Here is an 18,126-nt window from a genome sequence, read left to right as displayed (position 1 = left end):
CCTTTGCTTTCTTTCTCATTGAACATGCCTTGTTTTCCACATAGGCTCATTTCCTGTTCCTCTTGTAGATACTAAAAGGTAAGCTCCTTTATGTGAAATACCAGTTTCCTACCTGCCGTCTCCTGAAATAAAGTCAGCTTCTCCTAAAATGGCCTTTTCATTTCTTTCTCTTAAAATATTGTCCATACATCACAGAGATATCCTCTCCTTCTCCTCTACTGCCTAACTCCCTAGTCAAATCCAAAATGCTTCCAGTTTCCATCTATGTCCATCTCCTTGGCTTTGTTCTTTTTTTCGTTATAGTTTTCAACTTCCCACCATCATTTGGAACTGGTGTCCTGTTTGTCTTAAATGGGTAATCATCATGAGGACAAGGACTCCAAGCCTAGAGTGAAATTTGACTCAATTTAATGAAAACAAAATTGTCTTGAAATTGTTGAATTTGAACTAAAAATGACAATATTTCCTGATAAGGACCTATTTCAAATAGAAACCTTAGATCTAAGATATCAAATACACAGTTCATTGACAGCCTTCTGGCATAGAATCTACTCTTTTCAGAGGAAAAGGTAGAGCAAGACTATCTGAGTTTGATCCTGTATCTGTCAATTACCAGCTGTGAAACCTGGGCCAAGTCACTTCACCTCTTTGTAAGTAAGTTTCCTTATACAGAGATGGAAGATAAAAATAATGCCCACTTCATAGATTTTGCTGTGAGGATTATATTACTTAACATATAACAAGTAGTTTTAATAGTGTCTGGCTGGTAGTAAATGGTCACAAAATGCTAGCTGTTACTATTCTTTCCCTTCACCCCATGGATCTGAGAAATAATGATGAAGAAGGAAGACTGAGCATTCATCCCTAATATTGTCCTTGTGGCATATTCCTCCTCCTAAAAAGTCAGGATTGTTCCTGAAGCCTCTCTAATAGCCCAGCAACTTAGAAGGTCCTTCATATTTCAGTTAACGATCTATAATCCACTAACTATCTAAGGAATTTCCATTATTGCACTGACTAGCTTATATTACAGTTCTCTATTACCCACCTCCTTCACCAAAAAACTATTAGTTCATCTGTTTGTTCAATCTTCAAATATTAAATATATCTTTTTTGTACACTCACAAGGTAGAATACTTGTCCTCTTATCCCTTGTAGAATAGAAGGGTTATAAGACACTAAACAGATGATTGGGTAATGCATTCCAACTGACATAACTACTACAAAGGAGAAAACTAGGGTGCTTCAAACATGTAGAAAGTAAAGTGGCACAGAGTAGACGTTTAGCAAATAATTAACAAAAGGATGGACAGATGGATAGATGAAAATTTGGGAATTAGCTAACTTCACTGGTGTGAGAATATTGTAAAGTTGTTTGGAAACAGATGGACAACATATGCTATTTGTCATCTTTATCTTCTGCAGGTGTTTTGCACAAGTGTGAGCGCTGTGAAGGCAGAGCACATCTGCCCATTGCCTCTGGGTCTCCTGCCCTTAGGGCAGTGCTAGGTCCCTGGTTATGTATTTATTGAAGGAATGAATTTAATGCAAAACAGGGGCTACATTTCAATAATTACAAAATAAGTCTGGGTACGGTGGCTCACGCCTGTAATCCCAGCACTTTGGGAGGCTGAGGTGGGTGGATCACCTGAGGTCAGGAGTTTGAGACCAGCCTGACCAAACAATGAAATCCTGTCTCTACTAAAAATACAAAATTAGCCAAGTGTGGTGGCGCATGCCTTTAATCCCAGCTACTTGGCAGGCTGAGGCAATAGAATTGCTTGAACCTGGTAGGTGGAAGTTGCAGTGAGCCGAGATCGTGCCATTGCACTTCAGCCTGGGCAACAAGATCAAAACTCCGTCTCAATAATAATAATAATAATAATAATAATAATAATAATAATAATTCTTTTGGTTTCAGATTCCCCTGTTTTCTTTCATCAAACTTACTATTCTTTTCTTACTAAAAGATCTGTTTTTGCCAGTTTTGTATTTAGATGTTACACCTGTCTTTGGGTTTTGTTTCATAGTGCTCTCTGAAGCTAAGTCATGCCCATGCTAAATTTCTATAGACCCAATTGTTAGCACAATTAGCTTTTTAACCTTTAAATTATTTTACATGGCAACAAAAATTGGGCAACCATTGTTTTCTCCCAGACAACATCAGAAACATTTTACCTAGAGTGAATTCTACATATAATCATTCAGGGGGAAAAATGTGAAACCAAGTAAGGATTATAATACTTAGTTTATTCTTCTCCTTTGGTAAACTTTATAAAAGCTCTCAAACTTTGCTCTGAAACTTGATTCAAAAGTTGAAAGATCCAAGCCTGAGTTCTTTTTGCAACTACTCTTTTTGCAACATCAGGGAATATTTCTCTGTTTTTAATAGGGAAATGTTAAATTTCCCTCTCAATATTTAATTAATTTTAACAGAGCATTAAAAAAGGATCTTACCGATTCCAAATTGGAGATTGCATCTCTGTGCTCCCACAAAACCCCTGTGTTTGTTTCTGTCACAGGACACATTGCTCTTGTCTTAGTGTATCAATCTGTGCCCTTGTTTGTGCCAAGTACCAGATGATAAACTCCTCGAAAGCAGGAAGAGTGAGGTGCCTACCTTTATGTCCTAGTACCCAGCACAGTGCTTGGCAGGTAGAAGTTATTCACTGGACACGTTTTTGCTGAATGAATACATCAGTGAAAGGAGATGCAGACTTTAAATCTACGGTATAAAAAGGGTTGCAAAATACAGAAGCAATACAAATTAATTAGAAAATAAAGTGTTGACACACTGGATCCCATTTAAGTGTGCCTATCTCCATTTCATTTTTGAAGTTCTTTGGGTTTTGCTTAAGATATTCATTCCTCCTTTCCCAGAGATTCCCTGCTCTCCAAGCAATCTGAGCTGGATCGGGCTGCGTTGGACAAGGTGACCTCTAAGCTCTATTCGTACGTTCATTCAGCAAATACTTCCAGAGCATTTTCTCCAGACCCCCTTGTGCTACTGAACAGTGAACGCTCATTTGTAAGAAGCATGCATCAGTTACAGCACTTGAGGAGGTCACTGTGCCCATTCAACACCACAAAGAGTAGGAAGCCAGGAAGTACCAAGTGAAAGTGTGGGGCTGTCTTTGCATAGTATCCTGCTTTTTATTTCCTGCAATGCTGAACCCCTTTCTAATACATTTTCTAGCAAAATCCATAGTTCCCTTCTTTGCATTCTCATGACTCTTCAGTCATTTGCAATCATGGAGCCTTCTCATGTGCCAGGGACTACTCTAGTAAGCATTTTATGTTTTTCATTCATTTAATCCTTAAGGCCCTTTAATTCTACAAGGTGAGTGCAGTTAATATCGTGCTTTAAAAATAAATAAATGAAGCACAGAGAGGTGAAGCCACTTTCTCAAGCTGTCCTGCTGGCAAGTGGCAGAGCCAGGATGTGGAGCCTGGCACCTGGCTCCAGAATGCAGTACCCTGTGCCCCCTCTCTTTTGACAGAGGATGTGCTTTGTTCAACTTCTAATCTCAAGCATCTGCCATGCATGCATCTGCTATGACCCTCTCTTGGTGGACTCTAATAGAAGAATGGAAGAAGAAATCTTCATAATTAAGATATTAAAGAATGGTTTATTCTCCTGCTGTTGTCCCTGCCACATTATTTCCATTCTTCTTTCTGTAGTCTGTCCTGACACCCCTATCTTAATTAAGTCTCCCCATTATGTTCTCTGAGCATCCAGGGCTTCTCTTGGTAGCTTTTGTTATAATTAATTACTATATATTAATTTGTGCAACATCTGCTTGTTGTTGAGTCAGTTTTAAACCCCAAGAGGACAGATGGGGAGCCCTGGTTGACCACGTAGCCAGCCCTGCACTTGGCTCAGAGTGGGTACTCCGTAAAGACTTGTGGAATTAATGAATGAGTCATCATTGACTTTACTATGTGGCCACATCATATCATTTAAGCTCCCACATAATTGCTTATGAATAACAGCTCTCTTTCAACCACTTAGAGAAAAAGACACCTGTTCTATGAGGAGAGGAAATGCAAAAAAAAAAAAAAAAAAAAAAATCAGCCTAGGCAAGAACTTCCATAGAGCATTCAAGCCTTTCTCACAAAGAATTGGGATTCCTTATGTTAAGTGGAGAAAAACAACCCAGTTTTGTAACTTAAACCTCCTTCCTTTAGACTCCATAAAAGTAGAATTTGTGAATATTTTCCCTGGGCTGGGCCAGACTAAAGAAAGTGTTTCCAAAGCCAGTGATTTACAGCAATAAGACAGTAGGAGCCTTTGTTTTTCCTAGAGCAAAATGGCTTTGAGGAATTTCCGCACCTAAATTGTTTGTGATCAGATGGGGATTTCTGATTTCAATGAAGGCAGATCCAACTGGAGTCCTATCTGGAAAATTTTTGTTATCAGGGAGTACAAATTGCAGAGTAAACTTTAATACAACACAGATAGTGCTTCTTAAAATCTTGGGCAATTATATTGCTTTTCCTTCTCAATGGCTTCTCAGTGCTTCTTTTTGCAAATCCTATTTGAACTGCCTTGACGTCCAGGTGCTTCGGAGCTTTTTGTTCTTTTTGTTTTTGCTGGCAGATAAATTATAAATTTAAAAAACATGTCATCTCTTGAATTGGTTTAGGTTTCTCACCAATTCAAACTGCCCCTCTTGTCCCCCACCCCCACATTCCCTTAGTCGAAATGTAAGAGGATTTGCTGTAATAAAATTATTCCTATTATGAACCTCAGAGAATAAAGATGCAGAGTTGAAAACAAAATACATAAATATAAGTTGTCATACAGCCTGAAGGCTCTTCAGGTAAATGACAATCTTATTGTCTAGGGATCAACTTATCTCCTAAGTAACTAGAGTGCCATCAGAACCATAAGGCATTTAATCTACTCGACAGACTGGCATTGAGGTATGATACCGTGGGCCTACTGCCTGTTAGGTGTCATCTTTGCAGCTCTCCATTTCTGGTTTCTTTGGTCTAGTAATTTGGAAGAAGAGGAGAAAGTACATCCTGGCTGTGGCTGGAGCAGCAGAGAATGATAAAGGCTTTTTATTCCCCCCACATTTGTGTGGTTTTCCTTATGCACCCAAGTGGACTGGAAGCTCAGCTCTGTCACTGACGTTGTGGTGTGGTCCTAAGCAGGCCACCACAGCTCCCTGAGCCTTAGCAGTTTCTTCTGTAAAATCGGGATAACATGACGATGACTTTTAGGATTTGCCCCAGTGTAACTCAACTGGGTCTTTAGTAATATGTGGTGGTGTTTTATATGGCATATGCCTTCATATAAAACAATCCTTAACTCTGCAAATGTTCTACATGGCCCATCACTTATATAATCAATCTCTAGTGGCCACTTCTCAGTGAGAGCCTCCACTCGTCTAGAAGACACCTGAGAAACTAGGACATTAAAAATGAAGACCCGAGCCTCCAAAATAGAAACAACAAATCCAGCGAGGCAAAGCTCTTACATTTCACCTATACTATAGCCCATGAGCCCTGACCTGGAATCATATTGACTGACTCTTTCCAAAGGGCTTGATTACATGGTTTGCTAACTGACAGAAGATTAGAAACAGCACATATAGGAGGGTGGAGTAGCTACCAAGGGCAAACCTGCACAAAAAGAGTCAGGTGATGGCGTAACAAAAAGAGAGGTACGGGATCTATTTTTATTATTTTTTTTCTTTTCCTTTTCCCCCAGCATGAGAATTCAAAAGCATAAACTCTGTAATGGTTTGCTATAGACAAAACATCCCCACACATCTTTCAACAGTCCTTAAGGGCATGACTGCATTATAGCACAAACCAAGAACAGCAAATATAGGGTGTGCATGGATAACTCCCTTCACCTGTGTCTAAAGCAAACACCCAAAGTCAATCTTTAAACTCTTTTAACTGATGATAATACAAGGTATCCTTGTCTTGGCTCCAGAATCCTTCTCAACACGGGACTCAAGCTCTGACTCCCAATCATTTGAATTTAATTCATGAGCTGGAATCCATTTACTATCTTGGTGTAAGTGACAACTATTGAAAGGACAGGGATGTGGGTGACTCAATTTTTTTTTTTTTTTTATACTTTAAGTTCTGGGTTACATGTGCAGAATGTGCAGTTTTGTTACATAGGTATACATGTGCCATGGTGGTTTGCTACACCCATCAACTCATCACCTACATTAGGTATTTCTCCTGATGTTATCCCTCCCCTTGTTCCCCACCCCCTGACAGGCCGTGGTGTGTGATGTTCCCCTCCCTGTGTCCATGTATTCTCATTGCTCAAGTCCCACTTATGAGTGAGAACATGTGGTGTTTGGTTTTCTGATCTTGTGATAGTTTGCTGAGAATGATGGTTTCCAGCTTCATCCATGTCCCTGCAAAGGACAAGAACTCATCCTTTTTTATGGCTGCATAGTATTCCGTGGTGTACATATGCCACATTTTCTTAATCCAGTTTATCATTGATGGACATCTGGGTTGGTTCCAAGTCTTTGCTATTGTGAATAATGCTGCAGTAAACATACGTGTGCATGTGTCTTTATCATAGAATGATTTATAATCCTTTGGGTATATGCCCCGTAATGGGACTGCTGGGTCGAATGGTATTTCTAGTTCTAGATCCCTGAGGAATTGCCACACTGTCTTCCACGATGGTTGAACTAATTTACACTCCCACCAACAGTGTAAAAGTGTTATTTTTCCACAACCTCTCCAGCATCTGTTGTTACCTGACTTTTTAATGATCACCATTCTAACTGGCATGAGATGGTATCTCATGGTGGTTTTGATTTGCATTTCTCTAATGACCAGTTATGATGAGCATTTTTTCATGTGTCTGTTGGCTGCATAAATGTCTTCTTTTGAGAAGTGTCTGTTCATATCCTTTGCCTATTTTTTGATGGGGTTGTTTGCTTTTTTCTTGTAAATTTATTTAAGTTCTTTGTAGATTCTGGATATTAGCCCTCTGTCAGATGGATAGATTGCAAAAATTTTCTCCGATGCAAAAAGTTTCTCCCATTCTGTAGGTTGCCTGTTCACTCTGATGATAGCTTTTTTTTTTTTTTTTTGGCCGTGCAGAAGACTTTAGTTTAATTAGATCCCATTTGTCAATTTTGGCTTTTGTTGCCATTGCTTTTGGTGTTTTAGACATGAAGTCTTTGCCCATGCCTATGTCCTGAATGGTATTGCCCAGGTTTTCTTGTAGGATTTTCATGGTCTTAGGTCTTACATTTAAGTCTTTGATCCATCTTGAGTTGGTTTTTATATTAGGTGTAAGAAAGGGGTCCAGTTTCAGTTTTCTGCATATGGCTAGCCAGTTTTCCCAACACCATTTATTAAATAGGGAATGTTTTCCCCACTGCTTGTGTGTGTCAGGTTTGTCAAAGATCAGATGGTGGTAGATGTGTGGTGTTATTTCTGGGGCCTCCGTTCTGTTCCGTTGGTCTATATATCTGTTTTGGTACCAGCACCATGCTGTTTTGGTTACTGTAGCCTTTTAGTATAGTTTGAAGTCAGGTAGCATGATGCCTCCAGCTCTGTTCTTCTTGACCAGGATTGTCTTGGCTATGTGGGCTCTTTTTTGGTTCCATATGAAGTTCAAAATAGTTTTTTCCAGTTCTGTGAAGAAAGTCAGTGGTAGTTTGATGGGGATAGCATTGAACCTATAACTTACTTTGGGCAGTGAGGCCATTTTCATGATATTGATTCTTCCTAGCCATGAGCATGGAATGTTTTTCCATTTGTTTGTGTCCTCTCTTATTTCCTTGAGCAGTGGTTTGTAGTTCTCCTTGAAGAGGTCCTTCACATCACTTGTAAGTTGTATTCCTAGGTATTTTTTTTCTCTTAGTAGCAATTATGAATTGGAGTTCACTCATGATTTGGCTCTGTTTGTCTGTTATTGGTGTATAGGAATGCTTGTGATTTTTTTTATTATACTTTAAGTTCTAGGGTACACGTGCACAATGTGCAGGTTTGTTACATATCTATACATGTGCCATGTTGGTGTGCTGCACCCATTAACTCGTCATTTACATTAGGTTAATCTCCTAATGCTATCCCTCCCCCTCCCCCACCCCATGACAGGCCCCGGTGTGTGATGTTCCCCTTCCTGTGTGCAAGTGTTCTCATTGTTCAATTCCCACCTATGAGTGAGAACATGGAGTGTTTGGTTTTCTGTCCTTGTGATAGTTTGCTGAGAATGATGGTTTCCAGCTTCATCCATGTCCCTGCAAAGGACATGAACTCATCCTTTTTTATGGCTGCGTAGTATTCCATGGTGTATATGTGCCACATTTTCCTAATCCAGTCTATCATTGATGGACATTTGGGTTGGTTCCAAGTCTTTGCTATTGTGAATAGTGCTGCAATAAACATACATGTGCATGGGCCTTTATAGCAGCATGATTTATAATCCTTTGGGTATATACCCAGTAATGGGATGGCTGGGTCAAATGGTATTTCTAGTTCTAGATCCTTGAGGAATTGCCACACTGTCTTCCACAATGGTTGAACTAATTTACACTCCCACCAACAGTGTAAAAGTGTTCCTATTTCTCCACATCCTCTCCAGCACCTGTTGTTTCCTGACTTTCTGAATGCTTGATTTTTGCAGATTGATTTTGTATCCAGACACTTTGCTGAAGTTGCTTATCAGCTTAAGGAGATTTTGGGCTGAGACGATGGGGTTTTCTAAGTATACAATCATGTTATCTGCAAACAGAGACAATGACTTCCTCTCTTCCTATTTGAATACCCTTTATTGCTTTCTCTTGCCGGATTGCCCTAGCCAGAATTTCCAATACTATGCTGAATAGGAGTGGTGAGAGATGACATCCTTGTCTTGTGCCGGTTTTCAAAAGGAATGCTTCCAGTTTGGGCCCATTCAGTATGATATTGGCTGTGGGCTTGACATAAATAGCTCTTATTATTTTGAGATAGGTTCCATCAATACCTAATTTATTGAGAGTTTTTAGCATGAAAGGCTGTTGAATTTTGTTGAAGGCCTTTTCTGCATCTATTGAGATAATCGTGTTTTTTGTCATTGGTTCTGTTTATGTGGTGGATTACATTTATTGATTTGCATATGTTGAACCAGCCTTGCATCCCAGGAATGAAGCCAACTTGATCATGGTGGATAAGCTTTTTGATGTGCTGCTGGATTCAGTTTCCCAGTATTTTATTGAGGATTTTTGCATTGATGTTCATCAGGGATATTGGCCTAAAATTCTCTTTTTTTGTTGTGTCTCTGCCAGGCTTTGGTATCAGGATGATGCTGGCCTCATAAAATGAGTTAGGGAGGATTCCCTCTTTTTCTATTGATTGGAATAGTTTCAGAAGGAATGGTACCAGCTCCTCTTTGTACCTCTGGTAGAATTTGGCTGTGAATCAGTCTGGTCCTGGACTTTGCATGGTTGGTAGGCTATTAATTATTGCCTCAATTTCAGAACTTGTTATTGGTCTATTCAGAGATTCAACTTCTTCCTGGTTTAGTCTTGGGAAGGTGTATGTGTCTAGGAATTTATCCATTTCTTCTAGATTTTCTAGTTCATTTGCATAGAGGTGTTTGTAGCATTCTCTGATGGTAGTTTGTATTTCTGTGGGATTGGTGGTGATATCGCCTTTATCATTTTTTATTGCATCTATTTGATTCTTCTCTCTTTTCTTCTTTATTAGTCTTGCTAGCAGTCTATCTATTTTGTTATCTTTTCGAAAAACCGGCTCCTGGGTTTATTGTTTCTTTTTGAAGGGTTTTTTAAGTCTTTATCTCCTTCAGTTCTACTCTGATCTTAGTTATTTCTTGTCTTCTGCTAGCTTTTGAATTTGTTTGCTTTTGCTTCTCTGGTTCTTTTAATTGTGAGGTTAGAGTGTCGATTTTAGATCTCTCCTGCTTTCTCTTGTGGGCATTTAGTGCTATAAATTTCCCTCTACACACTGCTTTAAATGAGTCCCAGAGATTCCGGTACGTTGTGTCTTTGTTCTCATTGGTTTCAAAGAACATCTTTATTTCTGCCTTCATTTCATTATTTACCCAGTAGTCATTCAGGAGCAGGTTGTTCAGTTTCCATGTAGTTGTGTGGTTTTGAGTGAGTTTCTTAATCCTGAGTTCTACTTTGATTGCACTGTGGTCTGAGACACAGTTTGTTGTGATTTCTCTTCTTTTACCTTTGCTGAGGAGTGTTTTATTTCCAATTATGTGGTCAATTTTAGAATAAGTGTGATGTAGTGCTGAGAATAATGTGTATTCTGTTGATTTGGGGTGGAGAATTCTGTAGATGTCTATCATGTCCACTTGGTCCAGAGCTGAGTTCAAGTCCTGGATATCCTTGTTCATTTTGTGTCTTGTTGATCTAATATTGACAGTGGGGTGTTAAAGTCTCCCATTATTATTGTGTGGGAGTCTAAGTGTCTTTGTAGGTCTCTAAGAACTTGCTTTATGAATCTGGGTGCTCCCGTATTGGGTGCATATATATTTAGGATAGTTAGCTCTTTTTGTTGAATTGATCCCTTTACCATTATGTAATGGCCTTCTTTGTCTCTTTTCATCTTTGTTGGTTTAAAGTCTGTTTTATCAGAGACCAGAATTGCAACCCCTGCTTTTTTCGGCTTTCCATTTGCTTGGTAGATCCTCCTCCATCCCTTTACTTTGAGCCTATGTGCATCTTTGAATGTGAGATGGATCTCCTGAATACAGCACACCGATGGGTCTCGACTCTTTATCCAATTTGCCAGTCTGTGTCTTTTAATCGGGGCATTTAGCGCATTTACATTTAAGGTCAGTATTGTTATGTGTGAATTTTATCCTGTCCTTATGATGCTAGCTGGTGTTTTCACCTGTTAATTTATGCCGTTTCTTTATACGGCGTTGATGGTCTTTACAGTTTGGCATGTTTTGCAGTGGCTGGTACCAGTTGTTTCTTTCCATGTTTAGTGCTTTCTTCAGGAGCTCTTATAACGTAGGCCTGCTGGTGACAAAATCTCTCAGCATTTGCTTGTCTGTAAAGGATTTTATTTCTCTTTCACTTATGAAGTTTAGTTTGGCTGGATATGAAATTCTGGGTTGAAAATTCTTTTCTTTGAGAATGTTGAATATTGGCCCCCACTCTCTTCTGGCTTGTAGGGTTTCTGCAGAGACATCACTGTTAGTCTGTTGGGCTTCCCTTTGTGGGTAACTCGACCTTTCTCTCTGGCTGCCTTTAACATTTTTTCCTTCATTTCCACCTTGGTGAATCTGACAGTTATGTGTTTTGGGGTTTCTCTTCTCAGGGAGTATCTTTGTGGTGTTCTCTGTATTTCCTGAATTTGAATGTTGGCCTGCCTTGCTAGGTTGGGGAAGTTCTCCTGGATAATATCCTGCAGAGTGTTTTCCAACTTGGTTCCATTCTCCCCGTCACTTCCAGGTACACCAATCAAACGTAGATTTGGTCTTTTCACATAGTCCCATATTTCTTGGAGGTTTTGTTTGTTTCTTTTCACTCCTTTTTCTCCAATCTTGTCTTCTCACTCAATTTCATTAATTTGATCTTCAATCACTGATATCCTTTCTTCCGCTTGATTGAATCGGCTATTGAAGCTTGTGTATGCTTCACGAAGTTGTTGTTCTGTGGTTTTCAGCTCCACCAGGTCATTGAAGCTCTTCTGTACACTGGTTATTCTAGTTAGCTATTCTTCTAACCTTTTTTCAAGGTTTTTAGCTCCCTTGCAATGGGTTAGAACATGCTCCTTCAGCTTGGAGAAATTTGTTATTACCAACCTTCTGAAGCCTACTTCTGTTTTTGTTGATGTTGATGCTATTCCTTTCTCTTTGTTAGTTTTCCTTCTAACAGACAGGCCCCTCAGCTGCAGGTCTGTTGGAGTTTGCTGGAGATCCACTCCAGGCCCTCTTTGCCTGGGTATCACCAGCAGAGGGTGCAGAACAGCAAATATTGCTGCCTGATCCTTTGGAAGCTTCATCCCAGAGGGGTACCTGTCTGTATTAGGTGTCTGTTGGCCCCTACTGGGAGGTGTCTCCCAATTAGGCTACACGGGGGTCAGGGACCCACTTGAGGAGGCAGTCTGTCCATTTTTGGAGCTTGAACTCCATGCTGGGAGAAACACTGCTCTCTTCATAGCTGTCAGGCAGGGACGTTTAAGTCTGAAGAAGCTGTCTGCTGCCTTTTGTTCTGATATGCCCTGCCCCCAGAAGTGGAATCTAGAGAGGCAGTAGGCCTTGCTGATCTGTGGTGGGCTCTACCCAGTTTGAGCTTCCCTGCCACTTTGTTTACATTGTGAGCATAGAACCACCTACTCAAGCCTCAGCAATGGCGGATGCCCCTCCCCCAACCAAGCTTCAGCATCCCAGGTCCATCACAGACTGCTGCACTAGCAGCAAGCAAAGCTCCATGGGCATGGGACCCACTGAGCCAGGCACAGGGTGGGGGATCTCCTGGTCTACCGGTTGTGAAGACCATGGGAAAAGTGCAGTATTTGGGCAGAAGTGTACTGCTTCTCCAGATACAGTTACTCACGGCTTCCCTTGGATAGGAAAGGGAGATCCCCTGACCCCTTGCACTTCCTGGGTGAGGTGACACCCCACCCTTCTTCGGCTCACCCTCCGTGGGCTGCACCCACTGTCCAACCAGTCCCAGTGAGATGAACCAGGTACCTCAGTTGGAAATGCAGAAATCACCCATCTTCTGCATCTATCTTGCTGGGAGCTATAGACCAGAGCTGTTCTTATTTGGCCATCTTGGAAATGACCCCGGGTGACTCAAATTTAAGAGAGGCTTTCTCGAATGGTACAGGACAAAAAAAAAAAAAAAAGATTTAACTCACCAGAGGATGGGTAGTGTTTTGTCAGGCAAAAAAGTTGAGAAGGATCTTTCCCAAAAGTTACCTTTCTCATCCCCAAATCATAGGAAGATGGATCTGATGCAAATACACTATCAATTTGGAAAATCAGTACCTTCAGTCCAGGGCCCTCTGTAGGAGCTGAATAGATGGTGAGCTTCTCCTGGAGAGGTTCTAAGTCAAATGGCAACATCTTTGGTTTTGGGGATCCATCCTATTGGGAGCTTTTGGGGCATGAGATGAAAGAATACTATTTTTCAAGGCCTTCCTGGAATTCACGTAATCCTTGCAAAACAACATTCTGATGAATTGAGTCAGAGTAATGCAACCCGTATGTTTCTGATTCACACAGAGTTTACAAGCGTTTAGAAGTTAAAAGAAAAGGTACTAGGCATGATGTGCCATCCAGTTTCACTGCACCCAAACCGTCTGAAATGCAGCCTCGTTTCTCTTTCCTTATGTTGAACTTGGGGACATCCTGGCTCATTGATGAGTGGTTGGAATTGGCCACATGGAATCAGAGTGGGTTTCTTTAATGGTGCAGGCATGGTGAAAAGGGGCAGAATTTGACTCATAAACCCCATGTGCATGTTGATTTGACTCCAGCAGCTTGGCCCTCTGTGTTAGCAGTGGCCAGGTGTTCAGGCCAGTCCTCACAAGTCAGTTTATCCCACCCCTCAGTGGAATATGTGCTAAGTCACCCATGATGGAAGCCACAGTCTTTTTGTAACCTAATTTTGGAAATGATATCCCATCGCTTCTCTCATGTTCTATTTTATTGCTAGAAGCAGGTCACTAAATTCAGCCAACACACAAAGAGAAGGGATTTCACAAGGGTGGTGAATACCAGGAGGCAGGGGTCCCTGGGGCCATCTTGGAGGCTGCCTACCACACCAGGAATCCTGACTCTTTGTCACTTAGTGTCTGTGTAAACTTAGGAAAGTAACCTAATCTTTCTGAGGCTTGGGTTTTCTACCCATAAAATGGAGATAGTTGATGTAAAAGACCCGACACATAAGAGATAGCAGCCAAAAAATAATGATGATGATGATGATGATGATGATGATAATGATAAATGTTAGTTTTCCCTTCCTTTTTTCCAGAAGGTAGAGTGAGCTCCCCACAAGCACCTGGGAGAATAGTCACTTGTACAGAAGAGTGGAATGGGGGAGTCTAATGTTTTTAACATTTATAACCCCTTTTTCACTGAACTGGAAAAGAACAGAAGCACACTGCTCCCAGTAGTATGGGCCACATCAATAATTACCACACACATTTATAGTATCTTCGATGATGATTTACTTCCAGATGTTTTAAGCATATAAAGTGTCAAATCAAAAGTGGAATTGTGGTGGGGCGGGGATGACACTGAAGGGAATAATGGTTTCGTCACTGACCTCCCAGTGTGACTCATGGTGTGTGTCTCACTGCCAAGAAGCCCTGACTATGAATATGCAGCCATTGGGGAAGGAGGCGTTGAGAGTGGGTACTTCATATGGCCCCACCAGAAGGATTTTTTTTAACACAGCAGCGGTAACCTTTAAGATAGCTAAGGTGCAGTTCTCTGTGTTCTGTCTCCTTGCAGTTTCTGGAGAATCCTTTGTCTATAGTCCAGATCTCCTTTCATGGCTATCTAATGGATCTTTCTTCTGCAGCGTTTCCATCCAGGTGTTGGCATCCTTTCACAGTAAGCAGTAGGAGAGGCTTGCTGCCGAGGCTCATATATGTCACAAAAAAGACTACCTGATCTTCATTGAGAGTCACTCTGATGAGGACATTACATGTTACCATATCTAATCAGTAGCCACTTGAGGTAGGGACTATTATTCCTACTTATTGATGAGAAAACCAGGACACAGCAAGGTAAAGCAACTTGTCCAAGGTCACAGAGCTAGTAAATGAAAAAAAAAATCTGTGATGATTTACAATAAAATGAAGCTTAGCCAGAGCTGGGAACTGGAAATAAGCACAAGTTGTATTTGCCTGATTTCTCTGTGAGAACCTGGCTAGATTTCAAGCACTGAAGTGAAGTGTCTAGCTAGTGTGATTTGGGAATAGGTATTTTCAAAGTTGTTGACATATGCTGGTCATTCGTGACCAATTTCAAACTTTAGGCTTTATGATGATGTGTCTCCCATGGCAGTACTTTTTTGACATGTGACATTCTGCCACTGCAAAACAGCGAGAGAAAGAATAAGTGCAAACAAGAACCAGGGACTTCAATTGGTGATAAAGGTAAAAATCTCATGTTCTCCAAGTAGTCTAGTAACTAACGTGTATTCTGATTAAAATGAGGTGGTTTGGATGTCTAATTAAAATGAGGCAGATGGAAAGAGAACATTAGATGTACTAGCCAGTGTGTGACATTGCACAACTTATCATCTTTAATTCTCATTTCCTTCATTTATACAAAGGGGTTAATGACTGCCAACCTCATAGGGTTGTGCTATCAATAGAATAAGATAATGCACAAAGCCTTGCCTTGGTTCAATCAAATATGCAGTGTGCTGCCCTCTACCTAGTGGCCTTTAAGGATTCTGGTTCCCTGTCCTGTATCAACCTATATCACAAATCAGTGATATAGGTTGTGTCCAACACAAACCAGTGTTGGACAGGATGGTCCAGTAAGAAGACCATTCTTACTGGAGCATTCTGCAATTCTGGAACAGAACAGCAGGGACCAGTGGTTTTATGCAGAGGCTGTGAGGAGTAGGAGACATTGGAGACACTCTTTACAATGATGATGAAACAGCATGCTGGAATCAAGAAGTGCTTTTCCATCACTAAGAGAAGCCATGGAAATTAGCAGGCTTTGGGAGTGTGCTTAAACTTCCGTAAGTTTTCAGGGTGTCTTAAACTGCTTTCCGTGCAAGAACCCTTCCCAGTATTCAGAAAACTGTACTGCCCAAAGACTTTATTGCACTTGTGTTTTTTGCAGTTGAGAAGCTGATATATTCATGGAAGAGTACTGAGTGGCCATCCGGGCTTTTAGGTCTAACTCATTTATTCACCAAATATGTATCAAGGCTACTCCATCCCTGGTATTGTGGAGATACAGCAATGAGTCAGACAGTTTGAAGTCCTTATCTTCAAAGAGCTTACAGTCTCATGAAGAACAATCAGGTCAATGGTTCAATCCCGTGGGAGAAGTGCTCTGTCACTACTGAGGAGAAGGAATAGCAGAAGCTCTGCTGAGTGATCCTTTCTCCAAATTTCCTGGAAGAGGTTATTAAAGTATAAATTAATCAGAGAAAACACTTCAAGCAGATGGAACTTTATGAACTAAAACTCAAAAGCAAGGGAGAGATATCTGATTCAAAGGGGCTATAAGAAGTTCTGTGCTGCTGGAGCAAGACTGATTGTGATGTGGGGTGGGCTGCAGGGACTTAGAGAGAGGTATGAGATGATGCAGAGAAAATAGCATGAGGATGCAGGGGACTAGCAGGTGATGGGGCAAAAGAGGTAAGCAGGGATCAGGTCATGAAAGATCCTTGCAAGTCACATTAAGGAGTCCCGACCTCATCTTGAGCACAATGGGGAGCCATTGAAAGGTTTCAAAGATGAGAGAACTTGGCCAGATACCTTTAGTAGATGGTTAGACTAGGTGATCTTTAAGCTCTGAGTATTTTAACCATCCTAAACAGATACTATTGTATTTTCTTTGAAATTCTACCCAGAGAAACAAATTCTTTTAATACTTTAAATACAGTAAATTGTACCTTTTTAGCCTTTATTCATAAAATGGTGTCAATGTAGCAAAACTTTCATTGCTCATTTATAATGTGGAATAGACCATGCTGGATAGGTGTGGTGGTGGTTCAATTGTGAATAAAGTTAAATCAGATTTCAAGAGACACATAATGGTCCAACACAGTAAGAGACATGGCATTAGATATATTATTGACCAATGATTGATTTTGGAGTCAGATATTCTACATGTGCGATCTTTAGCTGTCTAAGCCTCAGTCTTTTTTATATAAAATTGGGATAGTAATACTATCTTCTGTGTAAAGTCATTGAGATTATTGAAGATAGTGTAGGCAAAACACTTAATCCAATGACGAGCACATAATAAAAAATGTAGTTACCAACATTTTATATATTTTTTATTTTTTGTTTATTTATTTATTTTAAAAATTTTACTGTGTAACTTGGCATGGTGGCTCATGCCTGTAATCCTAGCACTTTGGGAGACTGAGGCAGGTGTATTGCTTGAGCCCAGGAGTTTGAGACTAGCCTGGGCAACATAGTGAGACCCTGCCTCTATAAAAACCAAAACAAAACACAAATTTCAGTGTGCAGTTTTGAAGTTTAAGATGGTGTTACGGGATGCTACACTGTATAACAATGATTACTATAGTGAAGCAGATTAATGTTCGTCTCACATAGTTACTTCTTTCTTGTGTATGACAAGTGCAGCTAAAATCTACATATATAACAAAAATCCCTAATGCAATATAATTTTATTAACATAATTTGTAATAACAATAATGGTACTGGTACCTTTGTGAAGCTAGAACTGGCAAAAAAGAGTTTGGAAGGAGGTGGCAAGGAGAGGCTGTTGCGAACAGCATATTGTAGTTGTGGTAAGATCTCTGCTTTTTGAACACCTCAAATTCAGAATTATAATCTGATTTAGTATGAAATTATTTTCTCTATGGGGCCAAAAACAGTTTGCTTACAAATGAATAATGGAAAATATGGTAGCAGTAGAGGTAAGGGACTGTTAAGCTTTTTAAATATATAAATATAATGTGTGCGTGTGTGTATATATATGTATATTTCAAGCACTTTAAGCAGCTTTCAAGCCATGCATGTTACATGAAATAAGCTGAGTATCAATGTGACCATATTGACTTATTCAAGTATCTTCAAGTTTCACTTAATTGACAGCACATTGATAGTCATTTATTTTATTTTTATTTATTTATTTATTTATTTTTGAGACAGTGTCTTGCTCTGTCGGCCAGGCTACAGTGCAGTGGCATGATCTTGGCTCACTGCAACATCCGCCTCCCAGGCTCAAGCAATTCTCCTGCCTCAGGCTCCTGAGTAGCTGGGATTACTGGTGTGTGGCACCACGCCTGGCTAATTTTGTATTTTCAGTAGAGATGCGGTTTCACCATGTTGGCCAGGCTGGCCTTGAACTGCTGACCTCAGGTAATCCGCCCACCTCGGTCTCCCAAAGTGCTGGGATTACAGGCGTGAGCCACTGCGTCCGGCCGATAGTCATTTATTTTAAATAATATGTTTAAAAGCAATTAAATGGCATTTCTTTGCAGAACA

At 40.4% G+C, this 18,126-nt stretch overlaps 1 protein-coding gene and 1 long non-coding RNA gene across 16 annotated transcripts in view; one reads left to right on the top strand and one right to left on the bottom strand.

Annotated features, from left to right (window-relative positions):
- The window catches only part of LOC134758302 (uncharacterized), a 47,673-nt gene extending 34,584 nt beyond the window's left edge, over nt 1–13,089 (bottom strand). For all 3 annotated transcript variants that reach the window (XR_010133339.1, XR_010133341.1, XR_010133340.1), the window contains exons 1-2: nt 12,956–13,089; nt 2,621–2,725 (exon numbers count right to left, since the gene is read on the bottom strand). This is a non-coding gene — a long non-coding RNA (uncharacterized lncRNA). The remainder of the gene's footprint in view (nt 1–2,620; nt 2,726–12,955) is intronic.
- LDB2 (LIM domain binding 2) overlaps nt 1–18,126 on the top strand; it is a 393,312-nt gene that overhangs the window by 256,805 nt on the left and 118,381 nt on the right. The window lies entirely within an intron of this gene.

This window comes from Gorilla gorilla, chromosome 3 (genome assembly GCF_029281585.2).
Source record: "Gorilla gorilla gorilla isolate KB3781 chromosome 3, NHGRI_mGorGor1-v2.1_pri, whole genome shotgun sequence".
NCBI classification, from domain to species: domain Eukaryota; kingdom Metazoa; phylum Chordata; class Mammalia; order Primates; family Hominidae; genus Gorilla; species Gorilla gorilla.
The sequence above is the reverse complement of the archived record's forward strand: the minus strand, read 5'-3'. Positions and strand labels throughout refer to the sequence as shown.